A 22,134-nucleotide genomic window follows, 5' to 3' on the forward strand; every position below is an offset into this window, starting at 1 on the left:
GACACATGAGGGGAGATTATTTACTCTTCTGTGAGAGCTTCATGAACAGCAGTGGGCACGAACTCCTCAGGGATGAGAGAGGAGTGGGATGATGCCATTTTTACCCCTGCCCATCAGTATGGACAGACTTCAGTGAGCAGCACAGCGCCCACAGTGGAGTCTTGAGCAGCTTGCGCCAAGCCCCACCACCCCACCCCACCCCCGTGTTCTGCAGGTGCTTTTTTTACTAGGGCATGTGTGCTGTGAGAGCAGCAGTGGGCCCCTCCCCCAGAGGACCACAAATCCACACACACACACACACACCAAGTCTGCTGGCCATAGAGTGTTTCAAAGCTTCAGCTCTTAAGAGAAATAGGATCTAGCCTCTTTTAACAAGCAGACCAAAACACACCTAATTAAAACCCACCAACCAGTGGGCAGGGTCCACACACTCCCCAACACAGGCAGAGAAACTCTGCAGAGAACTTAACGGAGGGAAACAGCAGCCGAAGCACAACAGCAGAGTGAACCCAGCATGCACCAGAAACATTGAAGCTCCAGGCCCTGGACAGTATATGACATCTTCTTAATAGATCCATTACTGTCAGGAGTAGGAAACATAACAGGCATTCCTAACATACAGAAGACAGAGACCTAGACAAAATGCCAAGACAGGAATTTGTCCCAAAAGAAAGGACACAAAAAGATCATGGACAAGGATCTAATCAAGAAAGATAAAAGTAATATGAACCAGAATTTAAAACAACTATCATAAGGATACTAGCTGGGCTTGAGAAAAGCATAGAAGATACCAGGGAGTCCCTTACAGCAGAGATAAAAGACCTAAAAATTAGGCTGAAATAAAAAATGCTATAACTGAGGTGTAAAATCAACTGGATTTAATGACCATAAAGATGGAAGAAGCAGAGGAATGAGTAAGTGATATAGAGGATAAAATTATGGAAAATGAAGCTGAAAAGAGGGAAAGAAAAATATTGGATTATAAATGTAGACTTAGGGAACTCAGAAACTCCATAAAGCATAATAACATTCATATCATAGAAGTCCCAGAAGAAGACAAGGAAAGGGGGACAGAAAATTTATTTGAGCAAATTATAGCTGAAAACTTCCCTAATCTGGGGAAGGCAACAGGCGTCCAAATCCAGGAGGCACAGTGAACGCCCATCAAAATCAACTAAAGCTGGCCAACACCAAGACATATCATAGTAAAATGTACAAAATACAGAGATAAGGAAAGAATACTGAAAGCAGCAAGGGAAAAGAAATCCCTAACCTACGAGGGAAGACAAGATTAGTAGCTGATCATTCCACAAAAACTTAGCAGACCAGAAAGGAGTGGTATGATATAGTCAGTGTGCTGAATGGGGAAAATATGCCAAGAATACTTTATCCACTAAGGCTGGCATTCAGAATAGGAGAGATCAAAAGTTAACCAGATAAACAAAAACTAGGAATTCCTGACCACTGAACCAGCACTACAAGAAATATTAAAGGGAAAGAGAGACCAAAAGCCACAAAGACTAGAAAGGAACAGAGAAAATCTCCAGAAACAATGACTTTACAGGTAGTACAATGGCACAAAATTCATATCTATCAATAATCACTCTGAATGTAAATGGGCTAAATGCTCCAATCAAGAGACATAGGGTATCAGAATGGATTAAAAAAGACAAGACCCATCTATATGCTGCCTACAAGAGATTCATTTTAGACCTAAGGACACCAGCAGTTTGAAAGTGAGGGGATGGAGAAACATCATGCAAATGAACATCAAAAGAAAACCAGAGTAGCCATACTTATACTAGATTTTACACCAAAGACTAACAGATGAAGAAGGGCATTACATCATAAGGGGTCTATCCATGAGGAAGATCTAACAGTTGTAAATATTTATGCCCCCAACTTGAACATCCAAATATATAAAACAATAACAAACATAAAGAAACTCAATAATAATACTACAATAATAGTAGGGGGCTGTAATACTCCACTTATAACAATGGATAGACAATATAAGCAGGAAATCAACAAGGAAACAATGGCTTTTAGTGACACACTGGACCAGAAGGACTTAACAGATATATTCAGAACATTTCATCCTAAAGCAGCAGAATGCACATTCTTTTAGAGTGCACATGGAACATTCTCCAGAATAGATCACATACTGGGTCGCAAATCAGCCCTCAACAAGAACAAAAATATTTAGATCCTTGTGGGGAATAAGCTTAGGAATTTCCTGAGCTTGCACCTATGGGTAACAAAGCATAAAGAAATAGCCATAGGATGTACACACCCAAGTTTGGGTAAATGAGATTAGGTAAATAAGATTAGGTAAATGGGGCAAAGTCCCCCAGTATAGGACAAGCAGGGCGAAGGCCCCCAGTATAGGACAAAGGTATAGGAATAGGGTATCTCAGGATGAAAACATCCAAGATGAGGTAAAAAAGATTAGGTATTCAGGACGGAATTGCACCCCAACATAGTATAATAGCAGAAACCTGCTTTCACAGGAAGGAAGGGCCAAATTAGGTAAACAGGTAAATAGGGCTATGGACGGTAGCAGAGCGAAGTTGCCCAGAGTGGAACTAATTAGCAAAAGAAAGGTGCCTTGTTGACCCTGGGGTAGCATGCTCTTTCATGTCCCCTAGGCCAGTTTAGGTAAACAGAGGTGGGGCCTCACCTCAGCTGTAAACCAAGATTTTGTTTTGTATTGACCCAAACCCTTACTGCATATCTTCAAAACCCCCTTTCCCTCACACCCATGAATTAATGTTCATGATTTCATTGTCTCTGTGCACATCCATCACCATGTTTGTAAGCCTTCTGATCCTAATAAAAATGGAGAAAGGACCCTTATTTGGTGCTGTTTCCTCCTGGACATTAGCCTCTCTCACATTTTTAATCCTGTGTCCTGCTTTCTTGCTGGACAAGAGAGAACTCCAGACCCAGAGTCTACAACAGATCATACCATGCATATTTTCAGACCACGATGCTATGAAACTTGAAGCCAACCATAAAAAATTTCGAAAGGCTACAAATCTATGGAGATTAAAGAACATCCTACTAAGGAATGAATGGGTAAGAGGAGATCCAACATGGCGGAGAAGTGTGGGGACCCAAAGTTCCCTTGTCTTTCAAACACAGCAGTGTTGAGGCCAAAAGACTTTGAATTCCAAGAGTCAGGGCTGCAGAGTGACAGAGATGTCTCCAGGGGCCCACAGAGACAACCTGGAGGGCCATAGGTGTGTGATTGCAAACTGGGAGAGATAAAACAGGTGGTGCAGGCACAGATGGGAGGGATCCCCTTCTGCGTAGAGACAAAGGGAAGAGAGAGAGAGAGGCTTGGGAAGTGTAGGACTGTATCTGGACAAGAGAAAAACCAAGATCCAATCTCTGTGAGGCTTTCTCTAGACTGGGGCTGTTTGCCCTATTCATGCACCTGGGGAGGAGGGGAGCCAGCCCTGGGCTTGGTAACTAGTTCAGAGGCTCAGTCCTCAGTGAAAGAAAGCAACCCCCTCGAGGCATGGAGAGCTGTGGGAAGAAGGTATATAACCATTCGAAGGACAAAGACTGCCTGCGCCCACCAGCCAGAGACCATATATCAGTGGGCACGTAGTGGCACTTCCCTGGAACCTGGACGCATACGGAGCAAGACCCTTTAAGACATCGGGGTTTAAATCCCAGCTGAGTGCCAGGGAGGTGTGGGAGTCAGCGGAGTGGAAACAACTGCCTTGTTTGTGACTGTGGCACTCTGAGGATGGACTGAACAGAGTGGTTTGAGAAACCTGGCCCGTGGAGGAGAGACTGGGGTGTCGCCATTTTTCTCCCCATCACCAACAAGGTGGGGCTTCAGGGAACAGACAGCAGGTCCACAGTGGAGGCAGGACCTGCCTACATGAAACCACACCCCGCTGCACCTGGTAACTGCATATCTACTGGAGCAGGATAGATGCTGACGAACCAGACGACCCCTCCTCCAGACCAGCACTGCCACCAGTAAGTACCAAGGCACCCAGCAGTTTTGCATTTTCTAATTTAATTATTGGACAATTCATATATATATATATATATATATATATATATATATATATATATTTCCCCCCTTCCTTTTCTCCTTCTTATTTCTTCCCTTCTCTAGTCTGGTATTCTGGTTGTTGGCTTGTTTAAGCAGACATATATAATCTATTCTCTTTATACATACATATTCTATGTCTCCTTTATTTTCCTCTCTCTCTCTCTGATTTAAGCCATGTAGTTTCTCTGCCTGGTCAATTCTCTTTTCTTTTCTTTTTCCCTGCCCCTGTCATTTCTCTCTTGGTAAGGGATAAGGCCTCTTTCATCAACACCACCATCACCCTGTTGTTTTTTGTAGATGGTGTTTTTGGGTTTTCTGGTTTGTTTGCGGGGTTTTTTGTTTGTTTGTTTGTTTCATTGTTTCGTTTTGTTTGTTTTTGGCTTTTGTTTGTGTTTGTTTGTTTGTTTTCTTTCCAGGGTTACTTCAATGAACAAATCAAAGCACAGCTGGTGAAGGGTCCAAACATCACTACAAGTAGGGAGATAAAGCAACCAAAGTCACAACAACAGAGAGCAAGTAACACACTCCAAAAAACACCTCCTGAAGGGTCAGGCCCTGGGCAGTGCATGACTCCTCTCTAATATAGTAGTGCTCGCAGGTGCAGGACACACAATGAGCTTTTTTTTTTTTTTTAACGTTTATTTATTTTTTTTGGGACAGAGAGAGACAGAACATGAACGGGGGAGGGGCAGAGAGAGAGGGAGACACAGAATCAGAAACAGGCTCCAGGCTCTGAGCCATCAGCCCAGAGCCCGACGCGGGGCTCGAACTCACGGACCGCGAGATCGTGACCTGGCTGAAGTCGGACGCTTAACCGACTGCGCCACCCAGGCGCCCCCACAATGAGCTTTTAAAACACATAAGGGACAGAAAAGTAGCCCAAATGATGAAAAGAATAATTCTACTCGAAAGAAGTTCCGGGAAGAAATGACAGCTAAAGAATTGATCAAAACAGATACAAGCAATATAACTGAACAAGAATTTAGCATAATAGCCATAAGATTAATTGCTGGGCTTGAAAAAAGCTTGGAAGACAGCAGGGAATATTGCTGCAGATATCAAGGAACCAAAAAATAGTCATGATAAATTTTAAAATGCTGTAATTGAGGTGCAAAATAAACTAGAGGTGGTGATAGTGAGGATTTAAGAGGCAGCAGGGATAATAAGTGAAATAGAAAATTAAATTATGGAAAAAGATGAAGCTGAGAAAAAGAGAGATAAAAAAATTCTAGACCATGAGGGGAGAATTAGAGAACTGAGTCAATGAAATGTAATAACTGTATCATAGGAGTTCCAGAAGAAGAGAGAGAGAAAGGGGCCGAAGGTGTACTTGAACAAATCATAGCTGAGAACTTCCACAATCTAGGGAAGGAAGCAGACATTAAAATCCAGGAGACAAAGAGAACTCCTTTCAGACATAACAGGAATTGATCTTTTGCATGACAATATCATAGTGAAACTGGCAAAATACAAAGATAAAGAGAGAAATCTGAAAGCAGCTAGGGAAAAATGGGCCTTAACCTACAAGGATAGACATAACAGGAGTAGCAGACCTATCTACTGAAACTTGACAGGCCAGAAAGGAGTGTCAGGAAATATTCAATGTGCTGAATAGGCAAGATATGCAGCCAAGAATCCTTTATCCAGCAAGCTTGTCATTCAGAATAGAAGGAGAGATAAAGGTTTTCTCAGACAAACAAAAACTGAAGGAGTTCATCACCACTAAAGCAGCCCTACAAGAGATCCTAAGGGGGACTCTGTGAGTGGAATGTTGCAAAGACCACAAATGACCAGAGACATCACTACAAGCATGAAACCTACAGATAACCCAATGACTCTAAATCCATAGCTTTCAATAATAACACTGAATGTAAATGGACTAAATTGCTCCAATCAAAAGACATAGGGTATCAGAATGGATAAAAAAACAAGACCCATCTATTTGCTGTCTACAAGAGACCCATTTTAGACCTGAGGACACTTTCAGATTGAAAGTAAGGGGATGGAGAACCATCTATCATGCTACTAAAAGTCAAAAGAAAGCTGGAGTGGCCATACTTATATCAGACAAGCTGGATTTTAAACTAAAAGCTGTAATAATAAATGGAGAAGGGCATTATATCATAATTATGGGGTATATCCATCAAGAAGAGCTAAAAATTACAAATGTTTATGCACCCAATGCTAACAATTATAAATGTTTTTTCACCCAATTTGGAAGCACCAAATATATAAAACAATCAAAAACATAAGCAATCTTATTGGTAAGAATATGGTAGTTGCAGGAGAATTTAATACTCCACTTACAACAATGGACAGATCATCTAGGCAGAAAATCAATAAAGAAACAATGGCCCTGGATGATACACTGGACCAGATGGACTTGGTGTATATATTCAAAACTTTTCATCCTAAAGCAGCAGAATACACATTCTTCTCTGGTGCACATGGAATATTCTCCAAGTTAGATCACATTTTGGGTCACAAAACAGCCTTCAATAAATATAAAATAATTGAGATCATACCATGCACATTTTCAGATCACAATGCTATGAAGCCTGACATCAACCACAGGAAAAAGTTTGGAAAACCTCCAAATGCATGGAGGTTAAAGAACATCTTACTAAACAATGAATGGGTCAACCAGGCAATTAAAGAAGAAATTAAGAAATATATGAAAATAAATGAAAAAGAAAACATGACAGTCAAACCCTTTGGGATGCAGCAAAGGCAGTTCTTAGAGGAAAATACATTGCAGTCTAGGTCTATCTCAAGCAACGAGAAAAATCCCAAATACAAAGTCTAACAGCACACCTAAAGGCATTAGAAGCAAAACAGCAAAGAAATCCCAAGGTCAGCAGCAGAAGAAAAATAATAAATATCAGAGCAGAAATAAACAATACAGAATAAAAAAAACAGTAGAACAGATCAATGAAACTAAGAGCTGTTTTTTTTTAAATAAATAAATAAACAAAATTGATAAACTCCTATCCAGACTTTTCAAAAAGAAGATAGGACCCAAATAGATAAAATCACAAACTAAAATGGACTTATCACAACCAATCCTTCAGAAATACAAACTATTATCAGAGAATACTATGGAAAATTATATGCCAACAAACAGGACAACCTGGAAGAAATGGACAAATTCCTACACACCCACACACTACTGAAACTCAAACAGGAAGAAATAGAAAACAGACCCACAACTAGTGGAAGAAATTGAATCAGTTATCAAATATCTCCCAACAAATAAGAGCCCTGGGCCAGATGGCTTCCCAGGGGAATTCTACCAGACATTTAAAGCAGAGTTAATACCCATCCTTCTCAAGCTGTTCCAAAAAATAGAAACGGAAGGAAACCTTCCAGACTCATTCTATGAAGCCAGCATTACTTTGATTCCCAAACCAGACAGAGACCCCACAAAAAGGAGAATTACAGGCCAATATCTCTGATGAACATGGATGCAAAGATTCTCAACAAAATACTAGAAAATTGAATTCAGCAGCATATAAAAAGAATTATTCACCATGATCAAGTGGGATTCATTCCTGGGCTGCAGGGCTGGTTCAATATTCACAAATCAATCAGTGTGATACATCACATTAATAAAAGAAAGGATAAGAACCATATGATCCTGTCAATCGATGCAGAAAAAGCATTTGACAAAATACAGCATCCTTTCTTAAAAAACCCTCAAGAAAGTCAGGATAGAAGGAACATACCTAAACATCATAAAAGCCATATATGAAAAGCCCACATCTAATATCATCCTCAATGGGGAAAAACTGAAAGCTTTCCCCCTGATATCAGGAACACGACAGGGATGTCCACTCTCACCACTGTTGTTTAACATAGTGTTGGAAGTCCTAGCATTAGCAATCAGACAACAAAATGAAATCAAAGGCATCAAAATTGGCAAAGAAGAAAAACTTTCACTTTTCATAGACGACATGATACTCTACATGGAAAACCCAAAAGACTCCACCAAAAGGCTGCTAGAACTGATACATGAATTCAGCAAAGTCACAGGGTACAAAATCAATGCATAGAAATCGGTTGCATTTCCAGACACCAATAATGAAGCAACAGAAAGAGAAATTAAGAAACTGATCCAATTTACAACTGCACCAAGGACCATAAAGTACCTAGGAATAAACCTAACTGAAGATGTAAAAGATCTGTATGCTGAAAACTATAGAAAGCTTATGAAGGAAATTGAAGGAGACACAAAGAAATAGAAAAACATTTCATGCTCATGGATTGGAAGAATAAATATTGTTAAAATGTCAATACTACCCAAAGCAGTCTACACATTCAGTGCAGTCCCAATAAAAATTGCACCAGCATTCTTCTCAAAGCTAGAACAAACAATCCTAAAATTTGTATGGAACCACAAAGGACCCCAAATAGCCAAAGTAATATTGAAAAAAGAAAAACAAAGCAGGAGGTATCACAATCCCAGACGTTAGATTCTATTACAAAGCTGTAATCATCAAGAAAGTATGGTTTTAGCACAAAAACAGACCAATGGAATGGAATAAAGAATGCAGAATTGGACCCACAAATGTATGGCCAACTAATCTTTGACAAAACAGGAAAGAGTATCCAATAGAAAAAAGACAGTCCCTTTAGCAAATGGTGCTGGGAGACCTGGACAACAACATGCAGAAGAATGAAACTAGACCACTTTCTTAGACCATACACACACACACACACACACACACACACACACACACAAACCTCAAAATGGATGAAAGACCTGAATGTGAGACAGGAAACCATCAAAACCCTAGAGGAGAAAGCAGGCAACAATCTTTTTTACCTCAGCCGCAGCAATTTCTTGCTCAACACATCTCCAAAGTCAAGGGAATTAAAAGCAAAAATGAACTATTGGGACCTCATCAAGATAAAACGCTTCTGTACTGCAAAGGAAACAATCAACAAAACTAAAAAGCAACTGATGGAATGGGAAAAGATATTTGCAAATGACCTTTTGGAAAAGGGTTACTATCCAAAATATATAAAGAACTCACCAAACTCAACACCTGGAAAACAAATAATCTAGTGAAGAAATGAGCAGAAGACATGAATAGACACCTTTCCAAAGAATACATCCAGATGGCCAGAAGACACATGAAAATATGCTCAACATCACTCATCATCAGGGAAGTAAGAATCAAAACCACACTGAGATACCACCTTGCACCAGTCAGAATGGCTAAAATTAACAACTCAGGAAACAACAAATGCTGGCAAGGATGTGGAGAAACGGGAATCCTCTTGCACTGTTGGTGGGAATGCAAACTATTGCATCCACTCTGGTAAGCAGTGTGGAGGTTCCTCAAAAAATTAAAAATAGAGCTACCCTATGACCCAGCAATATCACTACTAGGAATTTATCCAAAGGATACAGGAGTGCTGATTCATAGGGGCACAATGTACTCCACTGTTTATAGCAGCACTTTCAACAATAGCCAAATTATGGAAAGAGCCTAAATGTCCATCAACTGATGAATGGATAAAGAAGATGTAGTTTATATATACAACGGAGTACTACTTGGCAATGAGAAAGAATGAAATCCTGCCGTTTGCAGCTATGTGGATGGAACTGGAAGGTATCATGCTAAGTGAAATAGCCCAGTCAGAGAAAGACATATGTCATATGTTTTCACCCCTGTGTGGATCTTGAAAAACTTAACCATGGGCGAAGGGAGGAAAAAATAGTTACAGAGAGGGAGGGAAGCAAACCGTAAGAGACTCTTAAATATAGAGAACAAACTGAGGATTGACGGGGGTGAGTGGGGGAGAGGGAAAATGGATGATGGGCATTGAGGAAGGCACTTGTTGGGATGAGCACTGGGTGTTGTATGTAAGCGATGAACCATAGGAATCTACCCCCAAAACCAAGAGCACACTGTACATACTGTATGTTAGCCAATTTGAAAATAAATTATATTTTAAAAAGACAAATAAATGAATACATAAATAAATAAAGGATGAATGAATGAATGGGTTAACTGGGAAATTAAAGAAGGAAAAAAAAAAAACATGGAAGCAACTGAAAGTGAAAACACAACAGTCCAAAGCCTTGGGGTGCAACAAAAGCAGCCGTAAGAGGGAAGTATATACCAGTATAAGCCTACTTCAAGAAGGAAGAAAATTCCCAAACACAAAACCAAACTTACACCTAAAGGAGCTAGAAGAGGAAATTTTCTAGGAAATTTCCAAGAATTTTTCAGGAAATTTTAATTCAAAGAAGAATTAAGAGTCTATTAACTCTATTCTTCTCAAACTCTTTCAAAAAATGGAAATGGAAGGAAAACTTCCAAACTCATCCTACAAGGTCAGCATTACCTTGATTCCAAAACCAGACAAAGACCCCACTAAAAAGGAGAATTATAGGCCAATCTGCCTGATGAACATGGGTGCAAAAATTCTCAACCCAGAAGTATATAAAAAAATTATTCACCATGATCAAGTGGTATTTAATCCTGGGCTGCAAGGAATAAAAGATGGTTCAATATTCATAAAATCAATCAACATAAATCACCACATTAATAAAAGAAAGGATAAGAACAAAATGATCCTCTCAATAGATGCAGAAAAAGCATTTGATAAAGTAAAGCATGCATTCTTGATAAAAACCCTCAACAAAGTAAGGATACAGGGAACATGCCTCAACATCATAAAGGCCACACACAAAAGACCACAGCTAATGTCATTCTCAGTGGAGAAAAAGAGCTTTCCCTCTATGGTCAGGAACAAGATAGGGATGTCCCCTCTCACCATTGCTACTTAATATAGTACTGAAAGTCCTAGCCTCAGCAGACAACAAAAGAAATAAAAGGCATCCAAATTGGCAAGGAAGAAGTCAAACATTCACTTTTTGCAAATGACATGATACTCTATGTAGAAAACCTGAAAGAATCCACCAAAATATTGGTAGAACTGATACACAAATTCAGCAAAATCACAGGACACAAAAATCAATGTGCAAAAATCTGTGCATTTCTTTCTATACACAAATAATGAAGCAGCAGGAAGATTAATCAAGGAACAGATCCCATTTACAATTGAACCAAAACCCATAAGATATCTAGGCATAAACCTAACCAAAGAGTCTAAAGACTTGTACTTTGAAAACTATAGAACACTTATGAAAGATGTTGAATATGACACAAAGAAATTGAGCATATTCCATGCTTATGGATTGGAAGAAAACATATTGTTAAAATGTCAATACTACCCAAAGCAATCTACACATTTAATGCAATCCTTGTCAAAATACTAGCCACATTTTTCACAGAGCTGGAACAAACAATCCTAAAATTTGTGTGGAACCAGAAAAGACTCCGAATAGCCAAAGCAATCCTGAAACAGAAAAGCAAAGTTGGAGGCATCACAATTCTGGACTTCAAGTTATATTACAAAGCTGTATTGATCAAGACAGTATGGTACTGGAGCAAAAACGGACACAAAGATCAGTGGAACAGAAAAGCAAACCCAAAAGTGGATCCACAACCATATAATCAATGAATCTTCAACAAAACAGGAAAAAGTATCCAATGGAAAAAAGACAGTCTCTTTAACAAATGGCGTTGTGAAAGGACAGCAGCATGCGGAAGAATGAACCTGGACCACTTTCTTACACCATACACAACAATAAACTCAAAATGACTGAAAGACCTAAATTTGAGACAGGAAACCACCAAACATCAAAATACTAGAGGAGAACCTCTTTTACATCAACATGACAAATTCTTACTAGACACATCTCCAGAGGCCAGGGAAACAAAAGCAATGAACTTTTTGAGCCTCGTCAAAATAAAAAGCTTCTGCACATTGAAGGAAATAATCAACAAAACGAAATGGCGACCTATGAAACTGGAGAAGATATTTGCAAATGACATATCTGATGAAGAGTTAGTATCCAAAATCAATGACTTATCAAACTCAACACCCAAAAAACGAATAATCCAGTTAAGAATTGGGCAGAAGACATGAATAGACATTTTTTCCAAAGAAGACATCCAGATGGCTAACAGATACATGAAAGGATGTTCAACATCACTCATCATCAGAGAAATACAAATCAAAACCATGATGAGTTACTACTTCACACCTGGCAGATGGCTAAAATTAACAACACAGGAAACAACCGATTTGACAAGGATGCAGAGAAAGGGGAACTCTCTTGCACTGTTGGTGGGAATACAAACTGGTGCAGCCAGTCTGAAAACAGTATGTAGGTTCCTCAAAAGTTAGAACTACCGTAAAACCCAGAGATTGCACTAGGTATTTGCCCAAAGGATAAAAAATACAGATGTGAAGGCACATGCCCCCCAATGTTTATAGCAGCATTATGTACAATAGGCAAACTATGAGAGAGCCCAAATGTCCATCAACTGATGAATGGATAAAGAAGATGTGGTGTGTGTGTGTGTGTGTGTGTGTGTGTGTGTGTGTGTATAACAGAATGTTACTCAGCCATCAAAAACTGAAATCTTGCCATTTGCAATGACACAGATGGAGCTAGAGTGTAGTATGCTAAGGGAAAGAAATAAGTTAGAGGAAGACAAATACCATATGATTTCACTCATATATGGAATTTAATAAACAAAGCAGATGAACATAGGGGAAGGGGGAGGGAAAAAAGAGGGGAAAATACCATAAGAAACTCTTAATTATAGAGAAGAAACTGAGGGTTAATCGAGGGAAGGTGGCAGGGAATGGGCTAAAGGGTTATGGATATTAAGGAAGACAGTTGTGATGAGTATTGGGTGTCTGCTGTATGTAAGTGATGAATCACTAAATTCTACTTTTTTTAAAAATTTTTTTAACGTTTATTTATTTTTGAGACAGAGAGGGACAGAGAATGAACAGGGGAGGGTCAGAGAGAGAGGAAGACACAGAATCCGAAGCAGGCTCCAGGCTCTGAGCTGTCAGCACAGAGCCCGACGTGGGGCTCGAACTCATGGACCGTGAGATCATGACCTGAGCCGAAGTCGGACGCTTAACCAACCGAGCCACCCAGGCGCCCCACTAAGTTCTACTTCTGAAACCAATATTACACTATATGTTAACTAACTAGAATTTAAATAAAAACTTGAAACAAAGAAGAAGAAGTGTGACCTGGAAACTTTCAATAAAGGGCATTGTCTCAGCTATGTTTTGTTTCTTCAAAATGAAAAGACACAGAAAAAGTTTTAAAAAATGTATATGTATACCATACTGAAACCAGTGAAAGATACTGAAATGACCACACAACCTCTGCAAATATCATCCTTAAACCATGGTTGAGACATAATCGAAAACAAAAACAAAAACAGGGATTTTAATCTAATTCAACATAATTCTGAAAAAATCTTTCTATCTAAAGTTGCATGATTGGCTCTGAATGAGATGGCTCAAAGAAAGGCAAAAGGTGGTGGGAGACAATCATTCGTTATGACAGACAGGGATAGCTAAACAGAAAAAAAGAAGGGCCAAGATCAAATGTACAAGAAGTTTGGCCACAACAAAACAATAACCAGCTATTTGAACCTAGGCAACAAGTCAGGAATGGTAGAATTTTGTTTGTTTTTTTAGACTAAGGCAACTCTAAACAACCCATTTAACTTTTCCCCAGGCCTCCTCTAGGTTTCAACTGAAGTATTCCATCCCTAATCAGACATTTACAGAAAAAAATCATGGCTATTTATTTGGCTATTAACAGAGAAAGAAGTGGCACAAAATAACTCTTTCTTTGTACTTCAAACCCTTGACTGTAAGGCCAAATGTTGCCACAATCCATATGTTTCCTTCTGAATTAGTGGATATGGCTTACATCAGATAATGGTTCCTCCTTGCTTAACTCTGCTAGTACCTATCTTTCCTAGCCTTGAGATAGATAAAGAAATTGGATTGCTTCTTAGAGTATCTTGAAGGTTGTAACAAAAATAATAGCAGCATTAGACTTTACTACAGTATTCTACATTAGAAGCAGGTCTGTTACTGACTGCTCCATCTTTTTAAGAATAATAAATGAGGTGGGGTGGTGGTGGTGGTGGTGGTGGTGATGGTTGATCTATGAGTCCATTTGAATTCAGTGAGGAAAACTGAATCAAGACAATTAAAGAAGCAGGGGGGTTAATACAGGATTTAAGCTTATACAAGTGTCTAAAAAACTGGGAAAGGAAGATCTGGAAGGGAGGCGCAAGGGAACCAGAGGAATAGTACTAAGCATTTCTACTTGAAGCATTAGCACTAGTGGGCAGGTTGAAGCTTGCTGGAAAACCTGAGAATCCCTACATATCTTTTTGACAAAGCAACTGGGTGAAGAGGATGGTGTGGAAAGATTTATGGAAGCTACAGCCTCAGGAAGCTTGATGTGAAGTACTTGGCTTGGGGTCCCATTTGGTCAGCAGGATCAGCAGACAGGAGGATGAAGTGAATATGGACTGGAAGAGAATGAGAAAAAGTTGGGGCACACCAGGCACTTTATCATCTTTGTGTCTGACTGCCCTGACCTTCAGAAAGTATTGGCCTCTACTTCCTTTCTGCTTTCCAAGTCTCACATGAGTTCATTTCACTGGCAAAATATAATCCTAAAAGTATATAGGTGAAGAAGTTTCTATAAAGTTCCCAGCTTCTGGGAAGATCAGTGGTTCCAGTTAGGACAGCCAATTTCCTCCTAGATTCATTTGTAATATCAATTCAACTGCTTTACCTTATGGAGAAAGACCTTTTGGGCAAGTTAAAACATTCTTTTGGTTAGGGTACATTGTGCAAAATTATGCTGGATTCATGCTGCTTATTAAACCAAAACATTACCTAAATCTGAGCTATGTTGTGATTTTTTACATCTCTTTTCCAAAGAGAAGGAAAACAATGGCAATACTCTATATGAGAAAATTCATATGCACAGGCTGACACCCTGATATACCTTTTTATTCCCATTCCAATTTTGTAACAGCATAAAGAAAAAATTTAAAGGTCTCATGCACACAGAGAGAACATTAAATTCAGTAGTGCCCCTTACAGATTTCACTTCTAGGCAAGATGGAGTAACAGGAGGACTGTAATTATCCTCTGTTTTGAAATAACCCCACAGAGGAAAATAATATATATATGAAACAACAGTTTTTAAGACACTGGACTCTAGGCAAGGTAAGGCAGTGATACTTCAAAGAGGTGAACACAGCAACTGCCCCAGCTTATGTTGAGAGGGTACCCAGACAATTATACAGTGAGGAGGAACCCAGGAAGAGCCTGGAAGATTCCCTAAGTAGAGACGTGACTGAGATTTTCATGGAGATCAAGACACATAGTCTTTGTAGACTTGGGTATTGGAGAGGAAAGCCCTGGAGAGAGGACTCTAGAGATCTTAGGAAACTACTCAAATGCCCGAGAAAGAATCCACAAAAGATTACAGTGAACAGTATCCTACACTCACACAGGGCAAGGGATTTTTCCTGTACCTACCAGACAGACTGGAAAATCTCATGATTCACAGGCGATTTGGAAGAATACTCAGAAGGGTCTTGCCTAGACCAGGATTTCTCACCCTTGACACTGTTGGCATTTGAGGCTAAATATTCAGGATTAAGGTTTAGGTTTGGGCTGGGTGGGGTAGTGGGTTAGGGGTTAGGTTCTGGGTTTCCTTTCTATTTCCCCATTCTTTATACTGAGTTCCCCATAATAAATGTCACACAAATGTCACAATAGAGTATGCATTTCAAAGCCTTAGCAAAGAAATCAAATATTTCAAGAAACTTTGATACGAAAAGAGATATTTCTTCATTTTACTGTCAGAACCCCTCAGTGATTTCTTTTTTCCAGCTCTCTCCCAGTTTATTTCCTATCACAGTTAAAGATCATAGCTACCTCCTGCTTCACTGCAATTTTAGTGCCAAAAAGTAGAATTTGTCTTTTCTTCACTTTCCCTTCCCTTCCCAAATGCTTTGGGGACTCAAGATTTACTTATGTTAGGGATTAGGGTTAGAGGATCAGGATTGGTGGCCAGAAGTCTGGGTTAGAGGTATAGGTCAGGGGTTAGGGAGTTACATTTAGAGGTTAGAGGATTAGGGTCAGTGGGTTAGGGTTAGGATTATAGTTAGTCATAACTAGCCTTCTTCCCCCTTCTCTCTCTCCATCTCTCTGGGCCTCCGGGATGGACAGAACTCACCCAGGGTCACACATGAGGCAGGGATTGGGCTGGGCCATTGGCTGTATTCTCCCCAGTACTGGGCTCTTTTAGAAGAAAAATGAAATGCCTGTCTGAACACTGCCTATTTCAAATATAACACAACCTCAAGTGTTGTAGAAGGGTCAAGGATTGTGGAAGGCCTCAAAAGTCATGCAGGGTTTCCTCCTACCCTCCCTCCAAGAAAGGGTGCTGCTGCCACACTCTGGGCATCTCCAGGTTCCAGTACAGCCTTAACACATGAGGGCACTCAGTAGACATGTTGATTTATACAGGACAGAGTGCAGCAAACTTCCAGCCCCCACATGCAGACTTCTTGAGGGCTGGTGGGACCATCCTGGGACTGGCTGGGTCCTTCATCCCATATGAGTAGGCAGCAGTAGTCAGGTTTCAGACAGGACAGTATTTGGTCTCTGGCCATCCAGGCAGGTATCTGTGGTCCTCCAGCTTGGGCCAGCCAGGGTCTTGACAACCGCCATGGCCAATTACTGAGCAGCTGTGCTCCCGGCAATTTAACAGGCCCACGGGCAGTGTAGACAGCCCTTCAAGATATTTCCATTCCTAACATCTGTGTGGTTGAGAAAAACACCTCCTCTATCACAGCCTTCTAGCCTGCCAAGAGAGATAATAATCCTTCAAATGCTGAATGTGGCCCTGACCACAACAGCCATAAAGCAGAATGGCCCTGCAGTCCTTTGGCCTCCCGATTGTAATGTAAACCTTTAACATGCATACTCATTAAGAATCAAGGATATGGGAGCAATTGTGTCTCCCAGTGAGCAGTTTCTCACTGAAGCTGCATGGTCTCAGGGAACCACTTGCATGACCCAGGGCCTGTGGCCTGCCAAGTGTGGATTTGTGTTGTGGAATAGTCCTTGGGTTTCCCACTGCTTCACTGAGCAATAATTTCCTTACCATCCTCACATTTGGTCTCTGGTCTTAGTAAAGGAGAGAGAAGAGACTGTAAAATGGGCCACTTTGTTTTCTGAGGATGGGTGATTAATGTGGCTGGGGAGCAGTTGTGACTCCTGGGCTCCCTCCTCCCAGGGACACAACTGAGGTCTGTGTGCCTTCCAGTATCTGAGATGTGAGGACCCAATGCCCAAGGCAGGAGCCTTGAGTTTATCACCAACAGTAAAGTTGCTTTTTCAGCAAGTGGAAGAGTGTCTTGCCATTGTGGGAGGACAAGAGCACTGGATGGGCAGCTGCAGCCCCTGACTCTAAGTGAAACCCTTTCTTCCTTGGTCTTCAGATTCTACAACCATGCAGTGGGCCCTTAAGGGTGTGGAATCTGTTGCTTTCCTTGCCCCAACATCTGTTCTCATGCCTAAGTCCAGCACTATGGCTTTCCTTTAGGAACTGTATCTCCCCCTGCCTCCCATCCAAGCAGCTCCAGAGGGCAGCCCCCAGATTCCACCATCTAGCCAAACCCATGCTCCAGCCTTTGGGTGCTCTGATAGCTTCAAGGATGAGAATGTGGCCAAAGACATTTAAAGCCATGACTTTTCATGGAACCCAAGGGAAAAAGAATCCCTTTCCAGTAGAATGGACAGTGAGTGAGTGTCAGCGTGGAGTTGCTGGAGGCCCCAGATGCAGTGAGAGAGACTGTGCCTGTGAATGGGGCCTCCCCAAAGGCACTTAGCAGGATGGAGAGTTTTGAGCCCCTGGGTCTGCCAGATCCAAATGAGACTGTGAGCCCCTGGATCTGCCAAATCCAAATCCACTCTTGCCACTTGCAAGCATTAATTGTTTCCACCATTTAAAAATATCAACTTATTTTACTGCAGTTAAGTGTGTCCAGTCCCTTGCAATCCAAAATCTTGACACATGGGGATCAACAGTCCCTGAGACTCCCTGTGCACAGTGGCCATAGCTGGGGAGAGGACAGTAGGTGGCATTAGGTCTCAAGGGGACCTCCAGAACAGCTCTGTTCCTGTTCCTTCTCTGTCCCTGGAGAGGAAAACTCCAGAAAAGTGGAAGGAGAACCAGCAGGAGGAAGAAAGAGGTCCCTGGATGGTTAATTGGTCTGCTTGTTTCTTCCTTATGTTAGGGTCCATTTTGTTAACATGTATATTTACTATGAATCCACCCATTTCCTCTAGGTGTCCAGTGTGATGCAATACATTTCTTTTATTTGACCTTTAATATCTACTCTCTTTATAGTTTTCTACAGAATTGTCACAATTAATGAATAAATGTTGATATGTTATTATTTACTAAAGTCCATACTTGATTCAGGTTCCCTCTGCTCTACATTTTCCTGCCCCAGGATCCCATGCAGGGAACCACATGACATGTGGTCATCATGTCTCTTTAGGCTCTTCTTGGCTGTGACAGTCCCTCAGACTTGTCTTGTTTCAGTGACCTTGGAAGTTTCTAGGAGATCTGCTCAGGTATTTGGTAGAAAGTCCCGCAGTGGGATTTAGATGGTGTTTTCCTCATGATTAGACTGGGGTTATGGGTTTTGAGGAAGCAGATCACAGAGGTAAAGTGCTCTGTCATCACTTTAAATCAAGGGAATACACTCTAGAGGCCACTTACCACTGTGTTCACTATGGTCACCTGGCTGAGGCAGTGTTTTTCAGACTTCTTCACCATGAGTTACTCTTTCCCATGTGTGTATGATGAGTCTTCTTGAGCAGGAATACACTATGTGGAGCCTATACTGTAGGAGAGGGGAGTTAGCTTTGCCTCCTTGATGGATGGCTGAATGTCTACACCTATTACATGGAATTTTATAGGAGAGGTCTATTCAACCCATTTGTAAAACAAACTTGTGTAATCTGTTGATAAAAATGCAACTGAGTAATTTAAAAGATCCCATTGGCTTCATTGAACAATTAATGAAGCAGGCAGCATGCCATCTAGCAAACAAAAAGGAACTCCTTTGAGCTACAGGGAAGGAAAGGTTTTTAAAGGCAGTGGGAGAATTGAAAAAAGGAAATTATTAGCAAAGGATGCATTGTTTTAGGCAAGGCCGCCATCCTAAGGGAACCAGAAGAGGCCATTCAGTACATTTTCCAGGTTACCTGGGGCATGTGTGTGAAACTGCAGTTAGTTTAGATAGTACATCTTGGTTTGCTGACCTGGGTCTCTGAACATAAGTGAGTCCACTTTGAGGCCTGTGGTTTGTTTTTTAATTAATCATTTATTTTTACCAGTGTGGACACCTGGGTAGTCACTTTAAGCTGTTGTAGACTCCAGTAGTATAGTGTTTGCTCCTTGGTTCATTCCTGCTTAGCCACTGAGAGCACTTTCCATTGGCTCATGTTTTCATTTGACATATTTCCATCTTTGTGGGGTTTTCCTTGGTACTTCCTTACTTTCTAATATTCAAGATTATCATGGCTCCTATATTGTCTCAGTCTTGGTGTCAGCAATTTCTTCAAGGAGCCCTTGTTCCTTTCATTAGGGAATGGTATGAAAAAAACTTAAATGTGGGAACTAAATGTGCTCAGTGGACAATGCAAAGAAATGTATGCATGTATTCTAACCTATATATACACACCTAATTATAAAGGTTTCTATGTGGAACTGTCTGTACCTATATTAAATTAAAGATGAGATTATACTGATGTCCCCAAACTCTCCATCATCACATGGACATTGTGATTTTCTGCCTTTGCTAGTCTGTAACTCCCCACTCCTGTGGTGAGATACCTGGCTCCCACCGCCTGCCATTTCTATAATTCATTGCTCCTTTCCAGATTACAGATGTGGGATTTTCAGACCCACCCAGATGGGAAAAAAATCTTATAGAGTCCACTGTTTATGTTAAGTACATTTTTCCTTTAGTTTAGAGATTCCATTAATTTCTAAAGTTACTTAGGTCAGAACATTTTGCCACACAACCTATGTTACAGCAAATACTCAGCGCCCAGGAAGAGACAAGCAACAAGCACTCGGGCAATCAGAAAAGACTGTTCATTTCACACTGGTGCCAGCCCTGCAGAGTCACCTCGAAAGACTGAGCATCTGGCTCAGGTTTTACTGTTCTTTTATACATATGTGCTTCTGGGTTGGATAGGACTAGTATAGTCAAACTTCTGGTTCCTGGATGCTGGCTGATGCAAAAGGCAAGTAAGACTGCAGAAGCCGAAAGCATGTAAGGGGAGTATCCGGCCTTGGACATCTGGCTGGCCCTTTTTATTTTGCGTTTATCAGCTTTCCTCCTCGTTCCCCACTCTTGATTCTCAAGTTGTTGTAGTAGTCTTAGAGAAAATCAGTTTGTGAGGGCCAGGGAAACCTTTGCTGCCACGGGAGGTGGGGCAAAGACCGTTCTGTCTTCTTCCTGCTAGACAGGGATGTCGAAGGGAGGAATGTGACAACTAGGGTTTTTCACCATTTAAAGGACAATAGCTACAGCTAGAATGGTCCAACTGGAGCATCAGTTGGAGTATTATAGCTTCCAGGCTAGAGGAAACAAATCTGGTTAGCATATTAAGAATATAAGGACCAAACAGGAGGGCTATGAAAAGTATTAGGAGAGGACCAGCTAAAGGGAGGAGCCAGGATGCCCAGTTTTATATATTGCTCCAAGAGTTCCATAAGTCTGCTAATTTCTGCTTCCGTTTGTTGTTTTCTAACCCAGTGGTGTAAGGTGGTTAAGGTAGAGCCAAGGGCCCACAACTGTTGCCTTAGGGTTAGATTGTCTACTTTTATTTATATCCCTCCCTTATGCCCTTGATAATGGGGGGAGGGTACCCATAAAGGATTTTATAAGGGGAGAACCCCATCTGCAGCTTTAGCTTCCCATTTGCAGCTGAAGTCTGCATTTCTGAAGGTCCCTTGTCTTTTCCTGCCTAATGTTAACTATTTCTCCATCCATATTTCCCCCTGGAAGAGGGACCGTAATTGCTGTTAGGGAACAGGGATGATGACCGTTCTGGCTTCTTTAGGCTGATAAGGGATGGTGTTGGGGGGTACAGCAGTTAGAGTCTACCCAAGGGTCAGTCGAGAGGTGCACGGTATGGTTCTACAGGAAGGCTGGCAGGCATGAGGTGGCATAAACATTAGCAGACACAAAGAGAAAAACATAAAAATTATACTGACCAACAAGATGGCAACTTAAGATAATGTTCTTAGGGGCTCCTCGGTGGCTAAGTTGGTTGGGTGTCTGACTTTGGCTCAGGTCATGATATCATGGTTCATGAGTTTGAGCCCCACGTCAGACTCTGTGCTGACAGCCTAGAGCCTGGAGTCTGCTTCGGATTCTGTGTCTCTCTCTCTCTCTCTCTGCCCCTTCCCTGTTCATGTTTCTCTCTCTCTCTCTCTCTCTCTCTCTCTCAAATATAAATAAACATTTAAAAAAATTAAAAAAGATAATGTTCCTAGTTCCCAAACCAGTCAAACAATCTAGGAGGGACCCTAACTTTGTCCAATTATGCCCAAATGTCATCTATCAGTTCTAAGACTCTGTGAGAATTACTGGTTATATTAAAACAACATATGTCAGGGAATCTCTCATATCCCAGGTGATGGACAAGCAGTAAGTAATCAATGATGGCCCTATTCTCCAAGAGTTTGGCCCTAACTTTATTTAATTTTTTTAAAGCATCTAATGCTTGTGAGGTGTTATTTATAGCTTTGCTGAGTATAAGCAGACAGTTTGTTTTCTTTTGAGGTGTAAAACTTTTCCAGGAGCTGGGAGTCCTAATTAGAGGAAGAGTCAAAGCAGTCATTTTTCATATCTTAGAGGTTGATACTATGTGGTGAACTGTCCTTGACAAATTTTTTAGTAAACATCCTTTGCGCTATTGGATAAGTTTTATCCCTCCCTAAATGAAGGGCCTGAGGCAGTGTTTTAATGATTTTTTTAGCTCCGTTAGCTCAGCAACAGTAATTACCCCTGCTCTGTTCATAAACATCCCAA

The sequence above is a fragment of the Herpailurus yagouaroundi genome, unplaced genomic scaffold, assembly GCF_014898765.1.
Source record: "Herpailurus yagouaroundi ecotype Mexico unplaced genomic scaffold, PumYag 67209, whole genome shotgun sequence".
Taxonomy (NCBI): domain Eukaryota; kingdom Metazoa; phylum Chordata; class Mammalia; order Carnivora; family Felidae; genus Herpailurus; species Herpailurus yagouaroundi.